The sequence below is a fragment of the Danio aesculapii genome, chromosome 4 (assembly GCF_903798145.1).
Source record: "Danio aesculapii chromosome 4, fDanAes4.1, whole genome shotgun sequence".
Taxonomy (NCBI): Eukaryota; Metazoa; Chordata; class Actinopteri; order Cypriniformes; family Danionidae; genus Danio; species Danio aesculapii.
In genome coordinates, this window is record NC_079438.1 from 42162763 (window position 1) to 42190614 (window position 27852).

A 27852-nucleotide genomic window follows, 5' to 3' on the forward strand; every position below is an offset into this window, starting at 1 on the left:
TCAGGAAAACTGGCAGTACCAAGAAGGTCTAGATGGCATTACAGTTTCATTTCACTACGCTGAATAATTGTATTTATTTTAGAGCCTACAATTGTCAAACACCAGGGACTGATATCAGCAGTTATAGTATTTCTCTTCTTAGACATTTCACAGACAGACAGATACCAGTTCAATTTGTTCAATGAAGTGCCAACCAACCACAACAGGGATAATACAAATTGGCTTGTTTCCATTGCTTGGCACAAGTCTGTTTGTGCACTGTGAACTACACTCACCAGACACTTTATTAGGTACACCTTACTAGTACCAGGTTGGACTTTTACCTTCAGAACTGCCTTAATCCTTTGTGGCATAGATTCAATTAGGTACTGGTAATATTCCTCAAAGATTTTGGTCCATACTGACCATTACATGATAGCATCACTCAGTTGGTGCAGATTTGTCAGTTGCACATCCATGATACAAATCTCCCATTCCACTACACCACAAAGGTGCTCTATTGGATTGAGATCTGGTAACTGTGGAGGCCAGTACAGTGAACTCATTGTCATGTTATGAAACCAGTCTGAGATGATTCACGTTTTATAACATGGCGCGTTATCCAGCTGGAAGTAGTAATCAGAAGATGGGTACACTGTGGTCATAAAGAGAGGAACATCATCAGCAACAATACTCAGGTGGGCTGTGACATTTACACAATGCACAATTGGTACCAATGGGCCCAAAGTATGCCAAGAAAATATCTCCCACAACGTTACACCACCACCAGCAGCCTAAACTGTTGATACAAAGCAGGATGGATCCATGCTTTCATGTTGTTGAAGCCAAATTCTGAGCCTACCATCCGAATGTCGCAGCAGAACCTCAGGCATCAACAAGGCATTTGCAGCCACAGAACTGCCACTCATTGGATATTTTCTGCTTTTTGGACCATTCTCTGTTAACCCTAGAGATGGTTGTGCATGAAAATCCCACTAGATCAGCAGTTTCTGAAATATTCAGACCAGCCCATCTGGCACCAACAAATATGCCACATTCAAAGTCACTTAAATCACCTTTAATGATCGTCTTGACCATGTCTACAAGCCTAAATGCATTGAGTTGCTGCCATGTGATTGGCTGATTAAAAATTTGCATAAACGAGCAGTTGAACAGGTGTACCTAACAAATTGGCTGGTGAGTGTAGGTGCAGAGTTGTCCATTTTTGTTTAAAGTACAGAAAAATTTGCAGTTATAAAATGAATTCTCTTTCCATTAATGGCTTTGACTCAAATGAACTGGACAGACTGCTCAAAAAGCTGAATTGGATTGTAGTTGAAATGTACTGAATGGTTCTTTTTCTTTTTACAGTATATGGATTTCATTTTTATTTAAATTCATTCTGCCCGCTTTCCTACCTTGAAATTAGAATTTTGGTTTTTAGTCTGGTTCTCCATTCAAATACATGAATCAGAATGCAAAAGGTATTCATTCAAGAATGAAGCATAAAGTCATTTGCCGGACACTGAATACTTGTTGACTTGTAAATAGGGGAGGTTGTGTTAATGTTTTTCAGGTTTTTGATGTACATAGATGTTATTTAGTATTTTTTTTATGGTTTTTTGAGATTTTGAAGTACCTCCAATTTTTTTTTGTAGTAAAATCAATTAAATTCTCTAAAGAGCATTCTTCCTGAATTCCTCATGATATGACTATTATGTCTTTGTAACCTGTTGTACATGCTGTAGCTGTTCATTCATAATAGAATCATAATTTTTCCAAAGATTATGTAAAAAAAAACAATAGTATCTAGATGCAGCCCTAATGATGCAATCTGAGACTGCATATCACAGTGATGCCACTGTAATTGGTAGGGTTAGGGGTGTAGTTAGGGGAGTGCATTAAAAAGCACTGGATGCTGCTCAAAATGCACTGCACCAGGTCTGCATCCAGACCCCTCTCTAAAAAACACCTTCCGTTTGGTCACAAAACTTACATGAACTTACATGGGAACAGATCCCATTGGGGTTGAATTCTGAGTCACTTTTCTCTTTCTGTAATAATTGTCAGCTGACTCCTTGCTCTTTCCTGTAAGACATGTGAGTGCTTGAAACTGATCAAAAAGGCTGTAATGATACATTTTATTAGTTTGTCCATAGTTTTTAATTTTTAACCATAGTGCAGCTTTGTATATGCAAAAAACGGTTTAGACAAGAGTATGTCCGTCTGTGTGGTCATTTGGTCAGTGTACTAAGGTGGGAAGGGGAGTTTTCTTTTTTTTTTTTAGATTATGATATTAATATTGATGTCACTGATGTCACAATTAGAAACAGTGCAGTAGATTTTGTAAAGAATAATTTGGTGCCTGATTAATCCAAACATATGTACATCATTCTTTTCTTTGTCATTAGAGGAATAGCTCTTGTCATGATTAACAGAAAATGTCTAAAGAAATCAATTAGAATTACCTGCTTTGCGTAAATAGCACTAATAACACTCAATACTGTTAAGCCCAAACTATAGATTTTTACATTAATGTTTTTGTATGTGCAGTCGAACACAATATTTTAAAGTATACTTTAAATAGCTTTCATGAACTCTGTAGAATTTTTACAGAGTGCATAAATCTGCATAACACTGTATTTAACACAAAAACAGAAGTAGTTTGGTCTTTAAACAATGCAGAATAACCTTATAACTATATAATTGAAGTGCACCTGTGGATTTAGCACCTATACTGATGGTTTGTACTTGAAAGTGATGCATGTGTTTATTTATTATCTTTCCTACTTGTTCTTGGTCATGTGTGTAGTGTGCGCATTAGTGATTCACACGTGAGCACTTTTGGCCTGTGCGTGATCTGTTTACTCAGCGATAAACAGAACTAAATAGCGCTGGCCAAAGTCTCTCGCCATCTTGCTAAGGGCCTCCTGTGATGGACAGAGACCGGGGCTGTGCATGCAAGTGCAAGCTAACCACACTTGCGCCAATCCTTCCCTCACACGTCAACAGCAGCCCTAGCATTGCTAGCCTAGCTTCATCACAAGCATAACCGGCACGATTATTTACCTCTGTGATTTAAACGCAGCTCATTGAAATCCAGACACTTGACAAGACCGGACAGAAGACCTGCTTAGATCTAAAAGAGTGGCCTTTTTTTCGCCCGCTCTCAGTCTCGCTCTCTCCGTCCTTACACTTGTGCGTTTGAGTGGCATTAGCCTAATGGCTCCGGCATTCAAATGACCTTATTACCCTTTTAGTAGCCAGTGTGTGTGCGGGCAGTCACAAAGCCACCCGCTCAAACAGTGGCTGGGCTCTAAGTGGAGACAGGGCCCTGGGTAATTTAGCTGTAGTGGAGCGCGCTGGCACTAAAAGCCTGCTGGGTAATTGAGTGGCGCGGGCTGGAGAGAGGCGCCCCTGCCCTGCCTCATTATGCCGTGTCTCCTGTGCTGCCTGTCAGAGGGACGGCGCTTAGCCCACGCCACCCTCGTCTAATGCGCTCTGACATGCCATGTCCTTTCTGTAAAATAACAGTATCTTCCTTCGGCCCCTGAACCCCTCAAACACATCGATATGCTGACGGGCGCGCATAGATTCACGCACACGTACTTGACTGTGATCATAGCAGGTCACTTACCAACGTACATCCGTCAGTATCATTTACTGTAATGACCACTCCTTCCACACGAAGTCCATTTCATCTATCTCCGTGATCCCCCACCCCCAAATGGTTGTCATATTCAACCCGCTATAGCTTCTTTTACTGCGAAGAAGGACCACAGAGCAGTTTAGCATCTGTTCTTCTTTATTATGTCACCCCACTCCATATCAGCCCCACTTATCCTTCCATCTCTCGCCCTCTTGCGCTGTCTGTGTGAGCGCGTGTCTGTTATAATTAAGCAGAGGTGTCCCTGTGGCAGGGAAGCAGATTGATTCAGTCTCCAGCGAGATCCGTTGCTCTTACAATCACATCAGTATAAGCCATCTCTTTATCCACAAAGCATTGTTTTACCACCATCTCTCAAGTGCTTTATGTAATCAACCTGTGCAGTGGTTAGGACTGCTGCATCACAGCAAGAAAGTCGCTGGTTTGAGTCCTGGCTGGGCCAGTTTGCATGTTCTCCTCATGTTAGCATAGGTTTCCTCCGGGTGTTCCGGTTTCCCCCACAGTCCAAGAACATGCAGTATAAGTGAATTAGATAAAACAAAATAGGCTGTAGTGTATGTGCATGAATAAGTGTGTATAGCTGTTTCCCAATACTGGGTTGCAGCTGTAAAGGCATCCACTGTGTAAGTTGGATAAGTTGGTGGTTCATTCCGCTGTGGCAACCCCTGATGAATAAATCGACTAAGCTGAAGGAAAATGAATGAATGGCTGTATTTGGCATTGTGTCACTGCTTTGATGGATCTACAGTCAATATCTCTTCCATCTTGTTTTGATTTTCATCCAAGTACTGCCCACTTAACGATAGGTAGTGCAAATTGTCTGCTAATCATTGGCTGGTCTTTGAAAGGTCAGCAGCGTATGGGGCCATGTAAGGTCAGGTCAAGTCAAATCACTTTTATTTATATAAAGCTCAAATAATCTTTTAAGAAAATGGACAATACTTGAAAATGAAGCATATATTTTCATTTATTTATGACTAATTGTATAATGTTATTATTATTAGTAGTATTATTTATTTATTATATGCGTATTTATATTTTAATAAAAACAAGTTTAGATTTGTCCACCTGTCGGGTTTTGGACATGTATGCATCACCATATGGGGTATAAGAATAGGACGTGTGTTTGGAAATAACTACGTTTTTTGACCACACATAGTTTTAAAACAAATCTTTACGCTTAACAAACAAAAATAAATATGTAGGCTAATGAATGTCTTCAGTGGAGTGAGTTTTCACTGTTTCCTTAGTCCACCAAAGTAAAGGAGTAAAGTAAAGAGTAAAAGTAAAGTAAAGAGAAAATAACGAGGCCGAATGGAGGAGGCTCGTTCTTTATCCTCGCACTGCAGATGGTCTGTTGAACTGTTTTCTTGCTAGTAAAGCGTTCAGTTTTTTCACTTACAAAGTCAGCCAACTGACAGCCACTTACAATGGTGCCAACTGACTCTTAAAGGAAATGGGAGATGAGGCTCTGATTGGTTTAATGCACGTTATGCTCAAACACACCCATAACTCATTAAGAGAATAATCACAACCATGTTAGACCATGAGCCAGGGCACAGATTGTGTTTTTCCATCTTTGAAATAGCAAAATTGGATTCGGACATGCCCTTAATGCTTTTCTGTTCAACAGAGGAAAGAGATTTAAACAGGTTTGGAGCGAGTGAAGAGTGAGTAAATGATAACAGACATTTAACTTTTGGGTGAATTATGCCTTTAAGCAAATTAATGAAAAAGTGAAATTAAAAAGTATGGAGGATACCGCTCAGAAGAAATGGGTTTTCCTAAATATTGTCTGGGAGTTGCCTTTCCGGATGGAGTTGGGAGGATCTTTCCATCAGGTTCTGGAATTTTCACCATGAATACATGAGTAGAATCAAACTAATGATTCACCCCTCACTGCAACAGCAGTGGCAAAGATACTAAAATGCATAGTAGAGGAAACTGTCATCTACATGCTATTATTATTTAGTCCAATAAGCCACTCTTTTGTTTGTTTTTTGTACTTTGTACTTTGTACTTCTCTATTGTTTGTTGGTTGCATTAGGGGGTGGGACATTGTCATTTCAGGGAGATTCTCTTTTGATTGATTGGTAGAAAATCTGCTAATTAATGTATGGCTAATCAATGTTTTGCTTCAGGTTTTCAGAGTGCATTTGAAATGTACATGTCTGTGTTTAGGAATGCAGCACCATATACAGTAGACATGAACAAGTGGACTAAAATACATAAAACTATTTTTGCTTTCATAGGGTCTTAAGTGTTGGTGTTCGGAGGTGTCATTCACACCACTGGCACAGAAGCAGCGCATTCGTCGTGACAAGCCATTCTTTTCACCTTTGCTCTGTAAATGTGTGACTGTTCAGAGACTATTAGACCACACATGAGTGAAGAGATGATATACTACAGTTTATAGTCATTTCTCAGCCATGATATACTGGACTTCAGTTCAATAGTTCATACATCAACAGTGTAGTCTTTTACTAAACAAAAATATCATTCTGTTCTATTGACACCACATTTTACTTCTCAGCCTTGTCTGAGTCAAAGGAAATATTTTTCATTCCATTTTAATTATAAATTAATATTTATATGATAAAAGGCCTTTCACCTAAACATAAATGCTCTTTAATTTTTTTTTTTCCATAGATCTGAAGAATTTTCTCCTGAATGTTTTCCTTCCATAAATCTGAAGATTTTTTTCTATACTAATTGACTGTGACATCAAATCAATACCTTTAGTTTTCTTTGTCTTCTCACTGGCTCTTCTGAGGGAATATTGACCAGGCAGGATGGAGAAATGAAAGGATGAGGCGGTCAGTGACCTGTCTTTCTGTCTCACAGGGGCTGCTGGGATTAAATTGTTGAAGAATTTAAATTGAAAACCAGTTTAGTGCTTTTATACTATTTAGTAGTGAGCATTGTGAGTGTTTACTGTCTGAACATGATCCTTTTGTATTGTATAATAGAGTAGGTGTATGTTTTGTATTATAGAGTTTGGATGTTTAAAACTGAGGCAATGCCAACTGTAATCTGCATAGTGTGAGACACTGTGAGATGAGCTCATCAGCACTTCTGTGTTTCTTTGCATTATTTTTATGTAGACATTGAGAGGGCTTTGTTAACTTCTTGGCCCAGCTTACAGATACTTATTGGTCGTTCCTTAACCATACCTGATGGGTTTACATGGATTGTATTTTGTGTTTGTGTGTGTGTTTGGTGCCAGGATCTATGAATTCACAGCCCACAATCCCAAGGATTTCAAACCATGTAATGTTGGATTGGTAGTTTGTCAAATCTCTGAAATCTGTTGCATTTTGTTCATTTTAATGTTTTGTCTGTAGTTCGTGGGGGTCATGGAACAATGACGGGGTCGCTTGGTGATTTCCAAAAGTCCAATAAATTTGATTAAACTATTAGAATTACCATGTTTTATCCATAACCCACAGAAGATAAAACGTTATTAATAGTTACAGTACATAAAAAAGCAAAAAGCAAAAGCCATCAGTCTTTAAATTTTTTTTTTCATAGGATTGAGTGTTTGCATTGGATTAATAGCACAGCAATAGCGTTAGCTGCAGCACATTGATTTTATTGCACCAGATTAAACTTTCTGACACCTTTTTGGCAATCAAATACAATAAAAATAAATACAGGCCACAACTTAACGTCAAGGATGATCTCTGAGAGGCGGTCTTCAAAATTAAACCAAGAATAGACTTGTGCTGAAAACATTGTGTCCACAAGTCTCTTTAGCTGAGGTTAATATTAAATTAAACAAATTAATAAATGACTATAAAAATGATAGCCTATGCTTGTTAGACTGTTGCACTTTTTTGTGTTGTCAATATGCTCGTATTTATATAGGTCTTTGTTGTGTTTGCATCATTTGTATAGTTATAACCACCTTTAAGGAATTTGGGCGACGCGAGTCACTGTCGTTGAATTTGGGGGTCGAGGGCTGAAAAGTTTAGGAACCCCTGTTTTAGGTCATGAATGACCTGTTCTCTGAGGTCCGCTTATAATGTTATCAATATTATTGTATCAAAAAATATCATATTTGAGTAATTGACTATTTTCAGTGCTGTTTTTGGAATGCTCTGTTTGAATGGGCGTGGCCAACTGTAGATTTAGAAGTAAACGCCCACTGCTTTGAATGGCTGGCAGTTTTGCATATTTACTAAGCCAAACAGGTAGCGAAGTAGCAGTGGGCATCGATCTTCTGTGGAGGTGGAGCTTATCCACATACATCATACAGTAGGACATCCCAGAACCTGTGGTTTTGACAGACTACCTTGAATATCAGATGATTTTTGAGAAAACACACAATGTTGAGTTCTGAAACTTTCACTATTTTAAAGAATACTGCATGCTCTAATATGGTCAAAAGATGAACACAATTTTGTTTCTCAGTTCATGAACCCTTTAAAACTAAAGATTGTAGTACAATTAGTACAACCAGTGCTTTGAGAAGTACATTCTAGTACAATAGTACTACCTTTTTTTGCATTGTGGTGAAACCTTTTTCCATGTACATTTTATGTTGATTTAGTACACAATATATCCAGTATACATTTTTTAATGACTCTCAGAGTCTGCTTAAGTATGTTTAGTTAATGAAACTATGCCATTCATGCATACTCTGTCTTAATATATAAACCGCCTTTTTGCAATTTAATATTCAAACACATTAAGTTCGTATTAGGATTTGATTTGGTGTACGATCCCATTTTTTCATACATTTGCCTATAAAATTATTCTGTTAAGCCTTTATATAGAAAATTATAGTTGTAGACAATGGAATATATTAATATTAAAATATTGCATTTATCTTTTGCGTGATGGTGTGTTTATGTAAACTAGTAAAACATAAAATTGTTGTTTTCTGTACTGAAATGTGCAGAAGCTTTTGAGACCCATTAGAAAGAGGAAGTGAGGGACAGAGGGAGTGAGAATAAGAGAGAAAGAAAGAGAGTGAGAGCTGGTAAATGAGGAAGTTTTCCTGTGAACAAAAGACACAGGCGATTGTGTATTGACACATCCACACCACAGATGAACGGAAGCAACTGTGTCAGATAAAAACTAGTTTATACTGCCGAGAACACAGCCACTAGAGGCACATTTATGAGCCAGTGTGCATGCATGTGTGTCAGGGTGCTTTTCTTTGTGTCTTTTGTTTCTGTATGCTGTGAATTTATTTGTGAATGTGACTTCACAAGTGTTTATTTTAGGGATACGTGCTATTGCTTCTAACATCATGAGATTGTAAACCTCATCCTTTTCCTTGAGCTCTGTTTTATTTCAAAAGCATTGTTTCTTCATCCACATGTGGACTGTACTAATTCCTCCCACAGGCATGACCAGAGAAGGCCTCTGAACAAATAGTTTGATTGTAAAGCTGGCTTGTATGAAGCTGAAACTAATGGATTTTCGTGTGTGACAGAAAGCCTCAGGTCAGGGTTGCTATATGAATGCGTGTGTAAGGTATAGGGCCTTGCTGCATGGAATGGATTAATTTCTGTTCAGAGATATGGTAAGTGATGACAAACATGATGGACTTTTTGACCTTCTAGTGGAAAAAGTGTGAGTATATTTGGTGGACTGGCGATTAAAGTTTTTATAGAACAAATGGTTTATCCAGCATACCTTTCTGCTAATTTATGTATTTTTATACTAATCAGTTTGGTAGATACTGATCAAAATAAGATACTCTTTTATAAACCTCACAGATATTAGTGTTAATCTTGAGCTAGTTGTTAGTTTATGAGAACAGTTGGTTGTTAGCATATTGTTCCTTACAATGTCATTTAAAATTCATTTGGTTTTATATGGGAAACATTACATTTGCCATCAAACTGGGGGGATAATGGACCCGAATTGTGTATAGAAGGCAGTAAAAGGTTAAGAAAGTTATAGAAGCAAAGGTCATAGATTGATTTTATGATAATTATTAATATTTTAATAGTGATTTTGTAAAATTGCTAAACAAAAACAAATGACAAGGGCCTTAACATGCATCAATTGTGGTGCCGCTGTACCATGGGGCTGTTTTAATTTTATTTTTGTTGATCTCAGCATTGTGTAACTCATAATAAAGCAAAATTGTCACTCAGCCTACAGATGAAGTAGAGTTGTTAACAATTAGCCATTAGCCGTTAGCCGCTAGCTGAACTGTGGCTGATAAGGAACTGGTCAGTTCATTAGCATGGTTAATGAGAACCCCCTCATGGAGCTGATAAGGGAAGTAGGCCATTAATTGTCATTCAATTAACAGCAAGTGAGATTGCATAAAGGGTGATAAGGCTACAGAAGTGGTCATTAGCAATGATGGAAGGCAGAAACAAGTTGTCCTTCATATGAGCCGTCATTAATGAGACGACAGCTTTTCTCCCATTCGCTCATGTCTGAAATAATACAAACATAATTCCAAGTAGATGAAATGCACTTCCATCTTCCTTTTCTGCATAAACGCGCTGCTTTGTTCAGAAAAACCTCAAGTTACTCAAGTACTGAATGCCGTTGGTTTGATGTTTGAGTGTGTAAGGCCTCAGAAGCCACAGAAACCAGAGAATAATGTTAGCTCAGTGTGTGTTTCCGAGAGACCACAGACACAAAAGCACACTCTGTGATCATGCTGACACAAATGTGTCTCTGAGAATCACACACAATCTCTGACGGACACAGGACAGACCCGGATGCCAACAGACGCAGATGTGTTGTGTGTGTTCGTGTGTTTGTTTGTTATGTACATGCGCGTCTGTCCTCTCCACACAGTGTGTGTCCTTTGCCATGGCCGGGTCTCCTCATGTCCTGTCATATTCAGAGATTTTCCCTCACCAGAGGAGACAGAAGGGGGCCCAAAAAACAAGCAACACACATAGAAATACACACACACACACACACTTAACAGCCAGTGGGGATTCACTGTCTGTCGTAATCAATAGATGCAACTCACATGATAACACGCAAACACACACAAACATGGCACCCGTGTACAGTAGCATTTTGCAGCAGTGTAGAAGCAATATGAGAAGTTTTAAATTATTATAATGTGACTTATACTGTAGATCTGCCTGCTTTTCTGGAAGACAAAAATTGGAAAGGAAGTGCAAATATATGGTGGTCCGGACTTTAAGAGGAAAAGCCTTAAAATCCCACAGAGTATCTTTTCTCTGTCAAATGTCTTTTGCTATATCTTAGGCCCCGTTTACACTACCAGTTAAATGTGACCCAATTCAGATTTTTTTACAAGGAAAAAAAAACGCATGCGTTCGGATATTTAGAGATCGGTTTCAGGCCTCCTTCATATTTGGAAATAAATCAGATATAAATTGGATATGTGACAATGTGACAATCATGTAAACAGGCAGATCAGATTTATTAAGGTATTCCGTTTTGAACGTTATTAAACTTGGGACAATGTGGTACTTCTCCACGGTTTAATGACATAGAAGGAAGAGTGTGTGTGCTCATCCTAAAATTTTGGACCCACTGCTCCTCATTAAAGCCCACCACAATTTGCTCCCACCAGACCTGAGATCTCTCTTGTACCCACAAATCTGAATGGTGGAGGACACTATGTATAAACCATAGGTGCAAGCTGCAATGACGGCCCTTGCCCTCCGCATCTGCCTCAAAATCCTTTTAAAGTTGGGAGAACTTTGCATATTTCGCAGAATTAAAAGCAAGACAATTTCTTCCATCATGGCTAGTGTGGCGCAGATGCCAGAACCCGCCTATATGCATGCGCGATGTTGTAATTTCTATGGCAAGTGTAAACGCATGAATCGGATATGGGTCACAATTAGAAGAACATGTTAACAGACAGGCAAAAAATCAGATAAAGGCAACAAATCGGTATAGAGCATCAAGACCTGACAGTGTAAACGTGACCTAAATGAAAATACAATATCCCAAAAACATCTGTTCTGGCCTTTTAATTTTGTGTACTAATGGCTTTGTGTACAATTGGGCTCATTTTATAGTACAGAATTCCCAGATCACAAAATACTCGAACCTTTAATGACTATATAGAGTGTTTATAGGTTTTAATATATGTTTGTTGCTACAAATGTTACAAAAAGTATTGTCTGGACTTCCAGTGGGTAGGAAATACAAAGACTGGACATCTTGCTACATAAACTAATTTTGAACAAAATTCCTGCTATAAATATTTATAATTGTTTTAATATTATGAGAAACTATTCAATTAAATTAAATTCATCTTTATTTCTAACGCTTTTACAATGTTTAATGTGCTAAAGCAGCATAACATAGAAGTTTTAGTGAATTGAAACTGGACTGTCAGTCCAGTTTTCAGAGTTGAAGTTCAGTTCAGTGTGGTTTTATTTTCACTGCTGAAAGTCTAAACACTAAAGAGCAAATCCATGGATGTGCAGCTCTACAACTCCCAAACCAAGCAAGCCAGTAGCGACAGTGGTGAGGAACAAACTTTCCCAATTGACAAAAGTGATGGAAAAACCTTGAGAAAAACCAGACTCAGTTGGGCACAATCATTTCTCCTCTGCCCAAACTTCTTTTGCAGAGCTGCAGTTTAGGCGCCGGAGGCTGTAGATCGCTGGACATCCATTGTGAATCTGCAGGTGTGAGTAGGTCACTGGCGGGTATACAGGCTGCCCCACGGGCTCAATGCGGAGACTTGTTTGTCACTGTTGTCTTTCAGGAATTATGCTCTCCAATCCTGCTCAGGATACGGCCTGGTCCAAGATTATGGAGACCTCTAGAAGTCCTCTATGGTTGGCATCATCCTTTTCGTATGTGTTGTCCTTGAGGTCCTCGATGGTTGGCATCATTTCTTCACAAATCTTGGATCACATCAATGGCGCTGCACAATCTCTAGAAGCCTTGGGATGAGTATCCCCTGGTGGAAATGGAGAACAAGGAAAACAATTAGCGTAGCTGCTGTTCATAATGCATTTAAACAAGAGTTATTAAATATCAATGCAAAAATGAAGTGCTATAAATGAAAATAGCAGTTATATAAACAAACATAGAAACAAACATGTAAAGAAAATGAGTATTAGAAACTGTAACAATAACTCTTCCCACTTTGCACTGCAGCCAAGCATTAATTATCTTTTGTTTTGGACTGGATATAAGCGTGTATTTAAAGATGCATGATGTAAACAGATACATAAGTGTATATGTGTATTAATGAAAACATACACACACACTTATTGTGCTCCACAAAAGCATGTTTTCTCTGACTCCTGTGGTTTAGTGTGTGGCAGTTGAGGGAGTAATTACAGTGTATGTGCTTTGTTTTTGAGAAGTTTAATTATGGTGTTTCTGTAAACGACACAGTGACAGTTCAGGGCCCTTGTGAGCATGTGTATGTGCGTTCTCTGTGAATGGGTAATTTTAGTTGTTTGGTTAATGATATAGCAAAAGTCTGTGACCCTTGAGTGTGTTCTGATGGTCTGATCTTAATGGATCCCCATCACGGCGCTGGCGTCCTGCCTCTGTTTCCAACTTTATCACTTTCCCTCTCACATCGTCTATTTATGTCTGCTACTTCTCGGTTCACTGACACAGTTTATCTCAGTGTCATTAATGTGTTCTTTGTAAAGAGTGGACAAAAGCAGGGTGTTATTCTCCTCATTACTAACTCATGAACTCACTATGCTTCTGATCTGAGGCCACTAAACACAGCCTAAACATCTCAGCTTTTTGAGCTCAGCATGAAGCGCTGACTGGAAAATCAATTACACTGAATCTCCAGATGAACTAAGTAGACCCATTCAAACCAAGAGAAATAACTTTAACCATGGTTAGTTCTTACTAACTACTAATTATATTATATTATATTATATTATATTATTTTATATTATATTATATTATATTATATTATATTATATTATATTATATTATTTTATATTATATTATATTATATTATATTATATTATATTATATTATATTATATTATTTTATATTATATTATATTATATTATATTATATTATATTATATTATATTATATTATATTATATTATATTATATTTGTTATTTATCATCCACATATCTTTGCAAATCTTTTAGCTCACTGTAAAAGGAGATGTTTTGAAAAATGCACCAGTCCATACAGTCATCAGAACTGTCTTTTGTTGTGATGAAAGGGAAGCATCAAACAGGTGATGGTTTGATGTTGTGTTAGGTCATCGTCTTCACAATTTATTTTACCATATGTAAACCCGTTGGCATGTTAGATTGTATTGTCTGGCTGCGTTTTGACTCCCATTCTGAGGAAACGACTTTGAAAATGGAAATATTTATTCATAGGCATCACACAAAACCACACTGATGGACAAACACCATCGCTTGAACCCCGCAGGGTAGATTGATCTTATAGCATTTATTCAGATAGACCTCTTTGTAAGGGAATGAGAGGAGATGAAGCTCATTTTACAAGAAGTCCGTCCAGGAACAGGCAGCGAATGTCGTTTATCTCCTGACTTCTGAAAGCAGGTGTGACCCTGACCTAACGCATGCAGAGTGTGTTCGTGCCTTTTTCGGAGCGACCGGGACACAAGGGTGAGCCACAAAAATCACTCAAAGTCACAAAACACGATCAATTATTAAAAAATGATAGCATCTCAGTAAAAGCACATCTGTGTAGAGGGCAGGAGTAACATGCAAACTGTAGCCATTAGCACTTGTGTGGGTGTGTGTGCGTGTGTGTGTGTTTGTGTGTGTGTGTGAGTGTTTGTAATCCTGTGCACTGCATATGAACCCAGTAGCCTGTGCAGCTAATGAGCTGGCCCGTACGTAATGTGATTAAAACAGTGAGATTTGGTGTCATTCTGCTGGTGTGTTCAGGCGTGCTGAGATGAGCTTTATTAATTTAATAAAGCGAGATCATTGGTTGGTTGGACGTGCTTTCCGACACCCCCTTCTCCCCACCTCACAGCTGTTCTGCTGCCCCCATTACATCTCTCCCCTCCGTCCTGACTAACACCGCCTCATTCAACCTGAACCCTGGCCGACATGTTCACACACTCACCTGCTGCCAGTCAGCACAAACTTCTGTGTTTCTTCTCTGTGAGCAGTTTTTAAATGCAACTTTTCCTTTTTTGCTGTGTAGTTTTACACTTTCATAGATAATTAATTTTTTTCACACTTAATTGAAATATGAGTTTATTATTCTACTGTATGTTGGCAACATTCACAATGCACAGATTCTGTGGCCACCCACACCATTTCTGTTTGTGCTTGTTGAAATGTCTTTAAAAAAGAATGTGTAATGTGTGTATTGTAAGTAATCTATTGACTGCCTCATTCAAGATCATTTGAGGTACAGTTATGTTCAAGTTTGAAAATGTTTCATTATTTCAGCCAGCTGTAAGGTATCGACTAGGTCTAATTAGGCATGTACTTACAGGATATGTTGGTCAAGGCAATCTGCTGAAGTTTAGTCTGAGGATGAGACGGATAGGTGATTCTGAACACATCATGTGCACATCAGCACATGGTGGGCTGTTCAGAATATTTCATTAACTGCTGATAAACCTTCTCTAGGGTCTACAAAAATGGAAAAATCGCACTTCTTTGAGCAAACGTCTTTTTGATGGCAAATGTCAGAGCTCAAATAAACAATAGTTAAAGCTGCAGTCACACTGCACTTTTCTCTCCATAGACTTCCATTCATATGCACACGCATGCGTCAGACCGGAAACACAAGCTTCGCAGTTTGCTGCATTGGAAAGTTCAAGCTTGGTGAACTCTGACCTGCGAAATCACATTGCATGACTGCGTGAGACCAATCAAGGATCAAAACATGACCTCTCTGCACAGAAATTTAAAATAAAAACCAATCGCTTGCTTTAAGTGTCTAATCATCTTGTTTAATTCCACCCCTTCTTGCAGTGCCGTACTACAGTACAACTCTGGTGTACAACTCTAGTACACTACAACTCTAGTGTGACCGCAGCTTAAGACTGAGTTCTGCAGAAGCAAACATTGAAGCAGATGAGCTACAGCAGCAGAAGAGCCCACTGGTGCCACTAAAGAGAACAATTAAAACAAAACTGGGGATATAAGTCACATCTGGCCATACTTAAATGAAGTTTTTTGAAGTTTTACAAACTAATTTCGAGAGGAGCATGTGATATGATTAATCATGGCTGGCCTTTTATCCGTAATCAGCAGTAACCCAATCAGATTGATTCAAGCTTACAATAACTAGACTGATTTCGCCCTACTACCTTATATTTGTTTTGGAAAAATCACCTCTTCCACCCTATCTCCTCCTTTTCCTCACTTTACCAGGGGGAGCTCTCGAGACATACCTGATCTCGATCCCCCTTATATGTTTATTGACCAGGCGGGAGCACTGGGCTCCATTATCTCTGAGCTCAGGGTCCTCTCCTGGGACACCATGCCAAACCTGCTAATAGCATCAAGCAATATCTAAGTGTGAACTCTTGAAAATAGACAACTCAAACTTGGAAAAATGTTGCCTTGAGTTTGTGTAGGGTTGCATTGAGGTTGTATATCCATCTGGCCTGTATCAGTGGTTTTGTTGACCACATTCATCACTTTATGACATCCTGTCCTAACTACTTCCAGGAAGAAACCATGTCATGTCACAAAGCTTAAATCATCTTAAACTGGTTTCTTGATCATGGCAGTGAGTTTACTACACTCAAATGGCTTCCAAAATGATCAGATCTCAATCTAATAGAGCATCTTTGTGCTGGATCAGGAGATTCACATCATGGACGTGCAGCCAACAAATCTTCAGCAACCGTGTGATGCTCTTATGAATTTGTGCCAAAATCTCTGAAGGATGTTTCTAACATCTTTTTTTAATCAGTGAAATCTCTCTCAGAAATTACTTGATAAATGTCAATATAGAAAGTGTATTTATTTACAGTCTTCGTGGCAGAGTGCAGAGACTCGCGCAGTATGAAATATTACCCTAATCATGCAGGTTTTATTAAAATCAAGATATAACCAATGTTTGCTGTTTTCTGTGATTTCAAAAGAATTAGATTTATCATGATTAGTTACACTACTTAGAGCCTCAATTACCCTCAAATGCAAGTTGTAATTTTTGTTTTATAGGTTTTCGAAAGCAAAATCTCCCCTCTGATTTGAAGTACTTCTTGTCTACTGTCCATCAGAGTCCATAATTGAACTTTGAGAATCTGCATTAGCATCTTAATATGTGTTTGTCAGTCAGTCACTAAGCATGTGATTCATTTATGTCAGGGAATGCATGCCCAGTCATATGTCCAGCTGCATGATCTGTGTGTGTGTGTGCTCTAGTGTCTTTGAGTCCATCTTTCCTCTCTGTACAGTTCTCTGTTCTCTAATTTTGTGCACCAGATGACTTTTATTAGTTTTGTGTGACAAAGTCTTTCGAGAGAACGCAGATGGCTGAAATTAGCAGTACAAAAAGCCATTAGAGTAGGTAACAGATGTAAATAGGTTAATCTCTTTGTGTTGCTTACTCCAGAGTCTAAACCTCACAGTCACACCGAGTTAGGAGAGGGATCTCTCATTTTCCTCCTCCATCTTTCTTTGATTTCCTTCCCATTCATTTGCCTGTATGTGACCTGCATAGCAGGAAACAACTTAATTGTGTAAAGACAATGATCTTGTGTGTACTAGTTCCATGTAGATTCACTTATTTTTCATCATGCAGACTTTCAAATATCGCCTGCGATAATACATTCTTCTGGTCACGAAGATTAGTTGCTTCCTTAAGGTATAATCAATTAAGTTTAGATTCCATTAAACTGACTTAAACATTAAGTTTCAATAAAGTCATAACATGTATTAAAAATGAACCTTATTTAATTAATCAATGCTAAACCCACATATTAACATCAACAGAACATCAACCTTTGACCTTCAGCAATTAAAAAGCTGTTGGTGTGAATGGGGAAAAATCATTTATTTAGTTCAGTCAACAGTCCTTAAGCATCTTCAATGTCTGACTTTGAGTGAATCGCAAAACTGTTTGGTGCCGCTTAGAGTCATCTTCTCCTGTCAAGTTTTCTTATCTCTTGATGTAAGAAGAAGGTCCATGATGCTCTGTTTCACACGTCCTTTTTAGGACTTATGTAAGACAACGGTTGTATGATCTCTCTCTATCTTCAACTCAATTCCTTCATCTTTCATTTTTCATCTACCATTCCTAAATCAAAAAAATAAACAGGCCACAGGCTCACTTCGCTTTGTGGCCTGACGTCGTCCCCATTTTCTATGACTGCATTATATAAGTGTTCTATCACAGAGGCCAGAGAACAAAGGACCCGACTTATCTCGCCTCAGAGGGGAATTCCACCCCAACAACAATGAGATCTTATTCTTCTTCTGTCTCTAATAAAGTCCATCGATACACAGGCTTCTTAGCTGCTTAACCAGGTTTCCTTTCAGACACAGGATAATTTTGCTAATTGGTTGTATTGGGTGTTTGCCAATCTGCACGTATCCTACTTAAATGTTCACACATGAAGCTCAGGATAGTTCTTACATTGTTAATCAAGAGGCCTAGCAGTTAGCACACATGACACAAACAAGTAACCATAGATTTGATTGGAAATGATAGTTGCTAGCTGCTAATCCATAGCTCTGACTAAACGATTTCTTTTTGAATACATACCAGAAACACACGTTTTATCACAGTTACGAATGGATTTTTCAAATTCAGAGAAACATTTTAGTAACTGAACGCTAACTTTTAAAGCAAAGTCGTTAGCATTGCACCTCAGTAACAGAAGTAATACTGTAGTCCTACTGTTAATCACTGTAAATTACAAATCTTACAGAAACATTTCTTTCATATTAAGAGCAGTTTGCGTTTAATGTAAGCTCAGTTCATGTCTGTTGAGTGTTAATTCTTATAAACTGCTTTATTTCAAGCACACACAAACAAAACGGCACATATTTGATGCAAGTACTATGAAAATACCTGTATTTTAGTACACTGAAAAATGTTGTAGGGGTACAACTTACCATTGCATGCACCAGTACCCTTTTTTTTTTTTTAAATGTACCTGTAGTTTAATATTTTATATTTATGCATAATACACATGATTTTCTAATACAATTTTTGAGTCACGTGCATCAGTTTTTCTGCCTTTTTTAGTTGCTGTTATGCTCTTCCATCAAGCCTAGTACACATCTTCTGTATTGTTAGGTGCCATAATGGTAGACGTTAGTACTATTTTGCGAGCAAAAAGATAATGTGGGAAAAAAAAGCAAGTCTCCTAGAGACAGAATAGTTTGTGTAAGGAAGGTTTGCATTGCTTTGCCATGTATTGTTGTGGAGGTGTTAGCCGCCAGCTCTCACGCCCCACGTCTGAATAGACGAAGACAGAGGAGGTAAAGAGTGCATTCAGCCCAGGAACTCATTTCGTCCTTTCAGAGGCCACTCTCAGATTAACAGTACAGGCTTCCATCATGAGATGAGGGCGAGAGAAAAGCCACATCACTGAAGACCAGCACACAAAAGGGGATTTCAATCAGCGTGGCACTCAGGCTGGCTTTATGGGCTGTCAGGAGTAAATAAGACCGCGCTTTAAGCAGAGGCCCTACACTGACACTCACACATTTGTAGGACAGATATACACATTCACACACAGATAAACAAACATGCACACACTCCTACCTGTAGGCCTTGAGCACTGCAAAAACACCATTATAAACTCAACAGGTTTTTTTTATGCAAGTCTAATGTATGCACCCACGGATGTACACAACCAGCCAAAAGATTGTTTGTTGAAACTTTACAACAAGTTTTTTAGTCTTACGGTGAGTTAGTGTATGACAAAAAGCCATGACAACTACATTTTTTTTCTAATTATTACCAGGTTTCAACTAAATATTTTTATGCAAAGTTTAATTTAACTTACATCAGTCAAACTGACCATTGAGAGAACATTTGATTCAACTAAAATGTTTAGACTGCATTTTTTACAGTGTACTGTAATTCAGTGTAATAGGTGAAACTGTTGTGTAACAGGGAATCTACAACACAAAGAATGACAAAAACATTTCCCTGAATGATGAAATGTTGCATGCTACAGTATGTCGAACTGTGAGCTGGGCCTGTTGTTCAACAAAATAACATCTAAGTTTTTTTATGATTATTGAACTTAAATAATAAAAGTGCTGTTTTGGCATTTCATGAAATGATGTGGTTTTGATGATGTCAACACTGTCAGTTTTTGTACGATTGTCAGTTTTTTTACGATTATGAAGTGGCTAGTGGGAGCCCTTTTAGATCCTCCAACAAACCACATATTCAGGGCAAGCATCCTCTGGTTATTTTGATGTTTAAGATAACAATTAAGACTTAGTTCTTCAAATAAAAGTTATTTGAGCATGTCAAGAAAACAACATTTTGTTATAGTTTATGTTTATTAATATATTGAAAATGTCAAGTTCTGGAATGTTACACTGAATGACAATATTGCACTGTAGAACATCATTTCACTTACATTTCTATTATTTGAAACACGAAAACAAATCACTGGCCCTGATTCAGAAGATTTTTAGTTACGTGACTGACCTAAAAGAGGTAAGAGGTTATGCGGTTTAGATATGCAAACATGTTCAATTTTCGCCTCCGGGGTGGACTTCACGCTGCACGCTAAACTTGGATGATGACATCCAAGTTTTTTCGGCAGATTATACACGGGAGCGTGCAAGATTAGAAACTTACAATGCGGCTCAGCTCTTGTAATGAAAGATCCCAATGTTCCCTCAGACTATACAAGCATGTCTCTTCAGCACGTCCCTGCAATGTTCCAGCAAAGACATATACAACCACATCTCCTAAATCTCATTTGGTTTGATCTGTTAGCAAGGGGACAGTGGTCTAAATCTCCCAAAACTACTAACAAATGACACGGTTTACCAATCCAGTACTAAGAAGGATGATATAAGACTTAGCGCCGGGTTTGTTGAGGAGAATCCAAGCTTGCCAAGAGTTCTGATAAAGCTTAGAGAATCCTCTCCATTCTGCATGCTTACACTCATAAACTCTAGATGTGACATTTTAAGTACCATAGAATTTACAGATGCAATGATAAGTTCTGTAAGGGGGATTAAGAGCGTTTCAAGTTGTTTATGGACAAGAATGTCTACACAATGTCCATCTTGGGGTCCAGAAGTTCTCCTGTTAAATAAAGCAAAATTATAGTTTCAAGGCAACACCCAGCTAGGCAGAACCGAGCTTAATATTTTGTTCCACCATCACACAGCCTGTTCAAGCAGTTGATGGCTTTTCATGTTCGTTTTGTTCAGGTAGAAGCAGATACAAGGACAAAACTCTTTCACAACAAGAAGCCTCGACACGACTGACTGGTATGTAAAATGTGCGTCTGAAAAATGCCTTTACAAACGTTCTCAGTGCTTGGATTTTTAGTCTATGTCATTATTACAGACATTATGTATCCCCGTAGTCTATTTTTCTTTCAACAGCCAAAGAATAGCAGTTATGTCTGGTGTTGTCTTGTGATTTTCTGCTGATCTGGATACAGAGCAAATGGCCATATTCATCATCAAGGATAGTTGTCAATATGTAGGTCTTTTCCAATGATGACTCTGACCTCGAAGTATTTCACTATTAAACTAGATAAAACTATATCCTTATGAAACATATAAACAAAATCTTGTTCGTAACTTGCCATGCAACACAAAACAATTTATTTTATTTATTATTTCTCTGTTTGAATCTAATTTTAATGCATTTTGTATTATTTTCACTACCATTGAAAGTTTCGAGGGTGACACAGTGGAGTGCATTTTTGTGTGTAGTTTGCATGTTCTCCCCGTGTTCACAGAGAGTGCTCATGTTTCACCCATAGTCGAAAGACCTGCGGTATAGGTGAATTAAATAAACTAAATTGGCCATAGTGTATGTGTGTGAATGAGTGTGTATGGATGTTTTCTAGTACTGGGTTGCAGCTGGAAGGGCATCCGCTGTGTAAAACATATGCTGGATAAGTTGGCGGTTCAATCCGCTGTGCCGGCCCTAGTAGATAAAGGGACTAAGCCGAAGGAAAATAATTGAATGAAAGATTCTCCTCTGACCTCTGGTTCTTCCACTTGGATATTTTCATTTTTAGGACCATTCTTTATAAACTCTTGAAATGGATGTGTGTCAAATTCCAGTAGATCTGCAGTTTCACTAAAATCACATTTCTTCCCCATTCTGATGCTTGACGTGAACTTAAGCAGATTCTCTCGACCACATCTACATGTCTAAATACATTGCGTTGCTGCCATGTTGTTACAGTTGTAAAGGTGTACTTACACAAAGTGGCCTACATCAGTAAACATGCTTACACAGTACTTGCTTCATATTTCACCGCCAGTGCGGTATGGTTCAGTCCAGTATGGTACATTAATTTCCATTGTCAGAAGTCAAAGTAAACCAAACCGTACCAAACCATTTTTTGACACCATTTGTTTAAGGCAGGGCTGCTCAACCCTGTTTCTGGAGATCAACCTTCCTGCAAAGTTCAGCTCCAACCCTAATCAAACACACCTGAACCAATTAAAACTGTGTGCGTGATTATTGAAGTGCTTTTAGCATCCGATCCTTTATGAAACGGGCAAACGAGAGAGTGAAGCGCGATGAGAAAGAGATGACGGGAAAAAACAAAGGAGCAAATGATTCTTTCGCCCTACCATTGGTACCAATTAATCTCCAGGAACAGGGTTGAGCACCCCTGGTTTAAGGGTACCTAACACAACAGTAAGGTACCAAAAGCATAGAGCTACTGTTACTTGCATGTGCAAAAAGCCAGCAAAACAACAACACAGAAAGTGCCATTTTTAAAAACAGAACTGAAACATGACACCGTAATAAATACAAAGACGACACGCACACTTGTTGTCTTCTTGTGATAAACAGCCACATGCAGGAAAACAAGTACAGGGTGTGCTGTTTATTGTTGTTTATGGGCCATTCACATGGTGCTGCATGTGAAAATTTGAAATAACGTATGAGAAATTAGTGTGTAAAAGAGGAATTATGAACAGCTTGGTTCTTTAAACGAGAACGATGTTGATTGCAACTACAGTTTGGTGTACGCCACACCAAGTAAGGGTACCACTGACAGTGGAAACACAAGCCTGATCAACCCGTACTGAACCCTACTTTACTGTACTGAACCATACTGCTCAGTGGAAATGAGGCATATGTGGTGTGCGTGTCCTGTGCTTTCACTGAATAGTTCATTAATAAACTTTGAAAGCTCTGATCACAAAGTAGACACTGCCTCCTGTCTCTTTGGACAGCATATGTTCATCAGGCCAACTTACACACTTCATCTCACCTATGAATGCCATCAGGAGGCTTATTGTGTGTGTGTGTAGATGGAAGATGGAGAGGGGGCTATTTGTCTGTTCATCTGTGTTTGTGGGTGGATGGGGCTGCTGGTAGGCGTCTTTGTCATATATGTGTGCAGTACATGACTGTGTGTGTGCGGGACCGTATCACAGACGGGCTCGAGTGTGTCAGTGAGGCCGCTGTCTCGCAGCTTGTAGTCATATTTCATGAAGCCTATGAGACTCAGTTGGCGGTATGTGTGAGTTCGGTCTATTTCTGTCTTTCTGACTGTGGCACTGCCCACTGTGTGTGAGTCTGCGTACGGCTACCCACTGTCTATGCGGCGTGCCAGTGGGAGACTGCCATCCTGTGCCCCCACGCAGAGGGATCCACCGTTCCTATGCCTTCATCTCCAACCAACCGTCCTTTCCCTCTTCCTGCACGTCTCTTTCACCATCTCCACCTCCTCCCTGTCTCCCTTTATTTCTCTCAGTGGGCATCCATGTAAAGTACATGGAGTTTTGGCAGGCGACAAATACTTTTATTAGTGTTAGATTTGTCTTTTATTCACACTATAAATAGATGTCTGATTGATGTTGCGTTCTATTTGTAGATGCATGATATAGAGGATGACACAATGTGCTATGATCCAGAAATCATGGCTCTGTCCCCAGTCCCAAATGACACTGAAGCCTCTACCCACTTACAGAACATTGTTCACTTACGGCTGCAAACTTTTATCAAAGCTGGTTAACTTTTGTTGTCTGAAATAGACAGATTACCTGCCAATATCAAAAATAATTCTAATTTTGACAGCATTTACAGTAGTCCCAGATGGTTCGTTTGTTCTTTCTTTTTTCTCTTTTTATTTGTTGCCATTTTCCTGGTGATTTTGGTGAGCTGTTGAAAGGATTTCAACTTGGTAAAACTGTTTTAGCTACATAATATATTTATAAGGGTACCTAGCACGACAAAAAGATACCAAAAGGCAGAGCCAGACGCACAGCTGAACGCTGTAGGTTTACAGAGAAACATCACTAGCGCATACAAAAGCAGGAGAATGAAAACAAAGGAACCCCCAATATTTAAATGCACAGCCGAGACATTACATTGTAAAACTATATACATATAATAACAAGCCATGGTTAACCCGAGTTTAAACAAACCTTGCCATTGTCTTGATGAACAGCCACAAAGCCAAGAAGAACAAAATCTGCTGGGTCCTGTTTTTATTTTACGAGGCCGTCTACAAGTGCGAGCGGTTTTACTTTCTCCAGAGAGCTCACGTGCACGTCTATATTTGAAATAACAAACTTCTTGAGATGATGATAATACTGTGTGGGGTATTATTGTAGTGCTTCTGGCATCCAATCCTTTAAGACAAACGGACAAACGAGAGAGTGAAGCGCGAAAAGAGATGACGGGAAAAAACAAAGGAGCAAATGATTCTTTCAGCAACCTAAAACATGAACAAACTGCCATGTTTAACTGTTAACATCACCTTTTGGACTATTATGAACTTGAAATGACAGAATTACTTTCCAACAAGAGGTTACATGTGCTGGTGAAGATTAAAGATAAAGACGAGAGGCAAGCCTGATAAAGGTGACCTGTACTGTACCAGTCAGTGGAAACGGGCCATTAGTGTGTGCTGTTGTTTTTACATGCTATTGATGCAATTTTTCACATGAACACCTAGCAGGTTTGGTAAGATTTTATTTTATTTTAGTTTTAGAGGTTAATTTTAATACTGTAAGTATGAACACAGCTATCTGAACCTAGATGCACACCAAACTAAACGGAGACCCCTGAAAAAAACGAGTCCATTTCTAAACCCATTTAAACTCTTTAAATGACAGAATTTTCATGTTGTGTGATTTATTTTTTCATTACAGTTCAATACAGTAATTGCAAGTCTTCTATTTGTGTTCAGCAGAGAAATTTATGGCTCCATATTGATTCCTTTACATATTTTATAAGCTCCATCACAAAAATACTATTGCAAATATGCACATATAATTAGCGCATTTACTGTAGCTCAGCACACAGCATTTTGTTGGATGCTCTGTAAATTTTGTAGCAAAAATATTATTTTTTTGCTTTGTGTTATTAGGTTAAGTTCTTTGTTATTGTTAAGTGAACCAGGACATTATTCAAAGCATTATGTCAAGAACATTTTAAGGAAGCGTTGCAAGCTGTCAAATTTGTGAATGTACAGTATAGCATTTTTGATTGATTTCTTTCTCTTGATTTTTGCTTTGCCATTACAGCAATAAATGACATTTAAAATCTGTTAAAATACAAAGCATTTTAACTTATAAAATAATGTTTAATAATATAATAAATTATCTTTTAATAACCTCTTTTTTTTAAAGAAATACATGTAAAATGTATTTTAATTGATATATTTCCTACATTCAGAGATCCAGACAGTGGTCCAGCAGTTGTCTGTTTTTTTTCTTCTCTCTCTTCTCTCTCCTCCAGTTTTCCCACCTCTCCTTCCTCCTGAGGCCAACAGCAGCAGCAGCGGCAGTGTCGGCACTCCTAATTGGCCGCGCGCTCAACGTCGCCTGTTGTGATCATATAAATTTATTGGTGCTTAGAAGGCACAAGCTATTAAAACATTACAATAGACATTAGCGCAGGCCCGAGCAGCCTGCTCGGCCTAACGAACATATGCTTCCCTACCAATGCCTAAACTCTTATTTATGGATTTAATTTAATGTGCGGGAAGAATTCTAAATTAAATTTGGTGTGTGCCTCTGGAGAGTGTCGGTGTATAATAACATGGTAATTTTTACACATCTTTATGAGAAATGAGAAAATTAATTCTTTCTGACAAGCTGTAATTACTGGGCTTGGACCAGTCGCAGCTGAACAGTTTGAGCTCCGCTAGTCTGCCAATGAACTGAAGGAGAGGAGAACAGATAAGGAGGACACACACAATTATAGACGCACACCCACACGCACACACAGACACAAAGACACGCAATTACATACACCCCCAAATACACACCCCCACACACACCTACAGAACAGCGTGCACGCTTAATGCTAACACACACGGTCACATATGCCCACCCAAAATATCAGACTCCTACACACATGAATACACACACAAGCACATACTGTTGAACATACCACAAACCTATAGTTGTCAACTGGTTTAGCTTCAGGACCCAGATTTTGTATTGAGTGTCAAATTTAAACACTGTACAAAAAATCCAAACATGTTTATGAAGTCATTAATTTTTCTTGAAGGGCACCTCTGGTGAAAAATCTACTTTTCAAGCTGTTTGGACAGACATGTGTAGGTATAGTGTATAGACCATCATATTGGGGTGATATAAACACACCCAGTCCTTTTTTTTCCTTCAATTTAACAACATAAATACTGTGGACCAATTGAAGCGGTTTTGAGATCGATCGCAACTTGACGTAGGAGTGCGGTCCCCCCGCCCACCAATATTGATTGACAGGCGCGCATTACCATATCCTTAGTTTGTTGATTCACGTCCGCCATTTTCAGCATGTGAGTCAAAGTGATGTCACCAAAGAAACACCCTTGCTCTATTTTTAGATGTAAGGCTCATTGGGCTCAACACAAGATCAACATTCACCACATGATCACTCTTATCAGCGTCATTGTTTGTAACTTTAGGTGGGTTTGCAAACATGTGTACTTTTCATCGCGTCTTCCTTAAACTTCAGCCATTTGTATTTCCCGCGGTGACATAAGCTTCCTGTCATCTTAACTAGGTGCAGCTGGAAAGTGCGAGTGTGTTGCCTCTTGTCCAATGGAAATAACGAACTTACCTTAAGCAGGTCACGCTGCGCCATGCATTTTAGAATTCTAAACATAGGTTTCTATCAGGGTACACAAACCGGCGCTGCAAGTCGGCAGCTGTCCACGGTATCCAGCCACAATCAGGACACTGTTCATATTTCTGCTGCACCACAGAGTGCCATCTGAATAGCTTCATCTTAAATAGCATGCGAATGTGCGCGTCTGGTGTGCCTTGTCGCGGCTCTGAGCGGCGCATCCGGTGTGTGAAGCCCTTTAGTTATAGCCTAAGTTAATTCAGTGTGTGTGGTTATTAGTCTCGGTGTATACGTTTGGAACTCTAAACTAGCACACAGTTGGATGTAAAACTATACAAAGACACAAATGATTTTGAAGTTTCTGCTTGGTCTGAGTCTGAGTCGTACATGCACGGCGGAATGCTGGTCCTCTCACTCATGTTGCTTCTCTCTATCTGCCTGTCTGTTGCCATACACAAAACGGGGGAGCTCTTGGCTCCGCCCCCTTGTTAAGTTGGGCAGGAAGTCGAAACTAATTTTCATGTGAAGCAACACACCCCTAAAACAACAACCTTTGTTCACGCCACCAAAATGACTTTTTAACTCCTGAACCTAAACTGAAGAACCAAAATATTAAATCATAAAAAGGGGTAAACTAGGTGCCCATGAAAATAAGGCATTTCACTCAACTGTTTGTTCGACTCTACCTAATTCATTTTTAGACTATATTTGTGTAATTTTAGCACAATTTGACATAGGGTGCATTGGTAATGGTGTAACGCGTTCTACAGTAACACGTCACTGTATTCTAATTACATTTTTGAGGAACGCAGTAACGAATTACATTTTAAATTTGTGTAATTTGATTACAGTTACTAAAGTCAATGTAATTGCATTGCAAATATAGTTTTTAGAAGAAAAAAAATGCTTTAAATCACGTTTTCCACTGCAACGTCAGTTAGTGAGCATTCGCTTTTAAATTGCTAGAGAATGCTAGCTGAATGGTTTGTGTTAAGGGTGGTTGCTTGAAGTAGAAATACAGACATTACTTAGATTTCATTGAGCATAAAAACAAAAGTATATCTGTGAAATGCAGTC

General features: G+C 38.7%; 1 protein-coding gene across 2 annotated transcripts in view; it reads left to right on the forward strand.

The window, feature by feature from the left end:
- Positions 1-27852, forward strand: part of sox5 (SRY-box transcription factor 5) — a 224903-nt gene that overhangs the window by 75224 nt on the left and 121827 nt on the right. Inside the window, exon 5 of one of the 2 annotated variants that reach the window (XM_056455714.1) lies at positions 20922-20981. The exons of the other annotated variant lie outside the window; for it this stretch is intronic. The gene's annotated coding sequence lies outside the window, so the exon portion shown is untranslated. The remainder of the gene's footprint in view (positions 1-20921; positions 20982-27852) is intronic. 2 annotated transcript variants of the gene reach the window in all.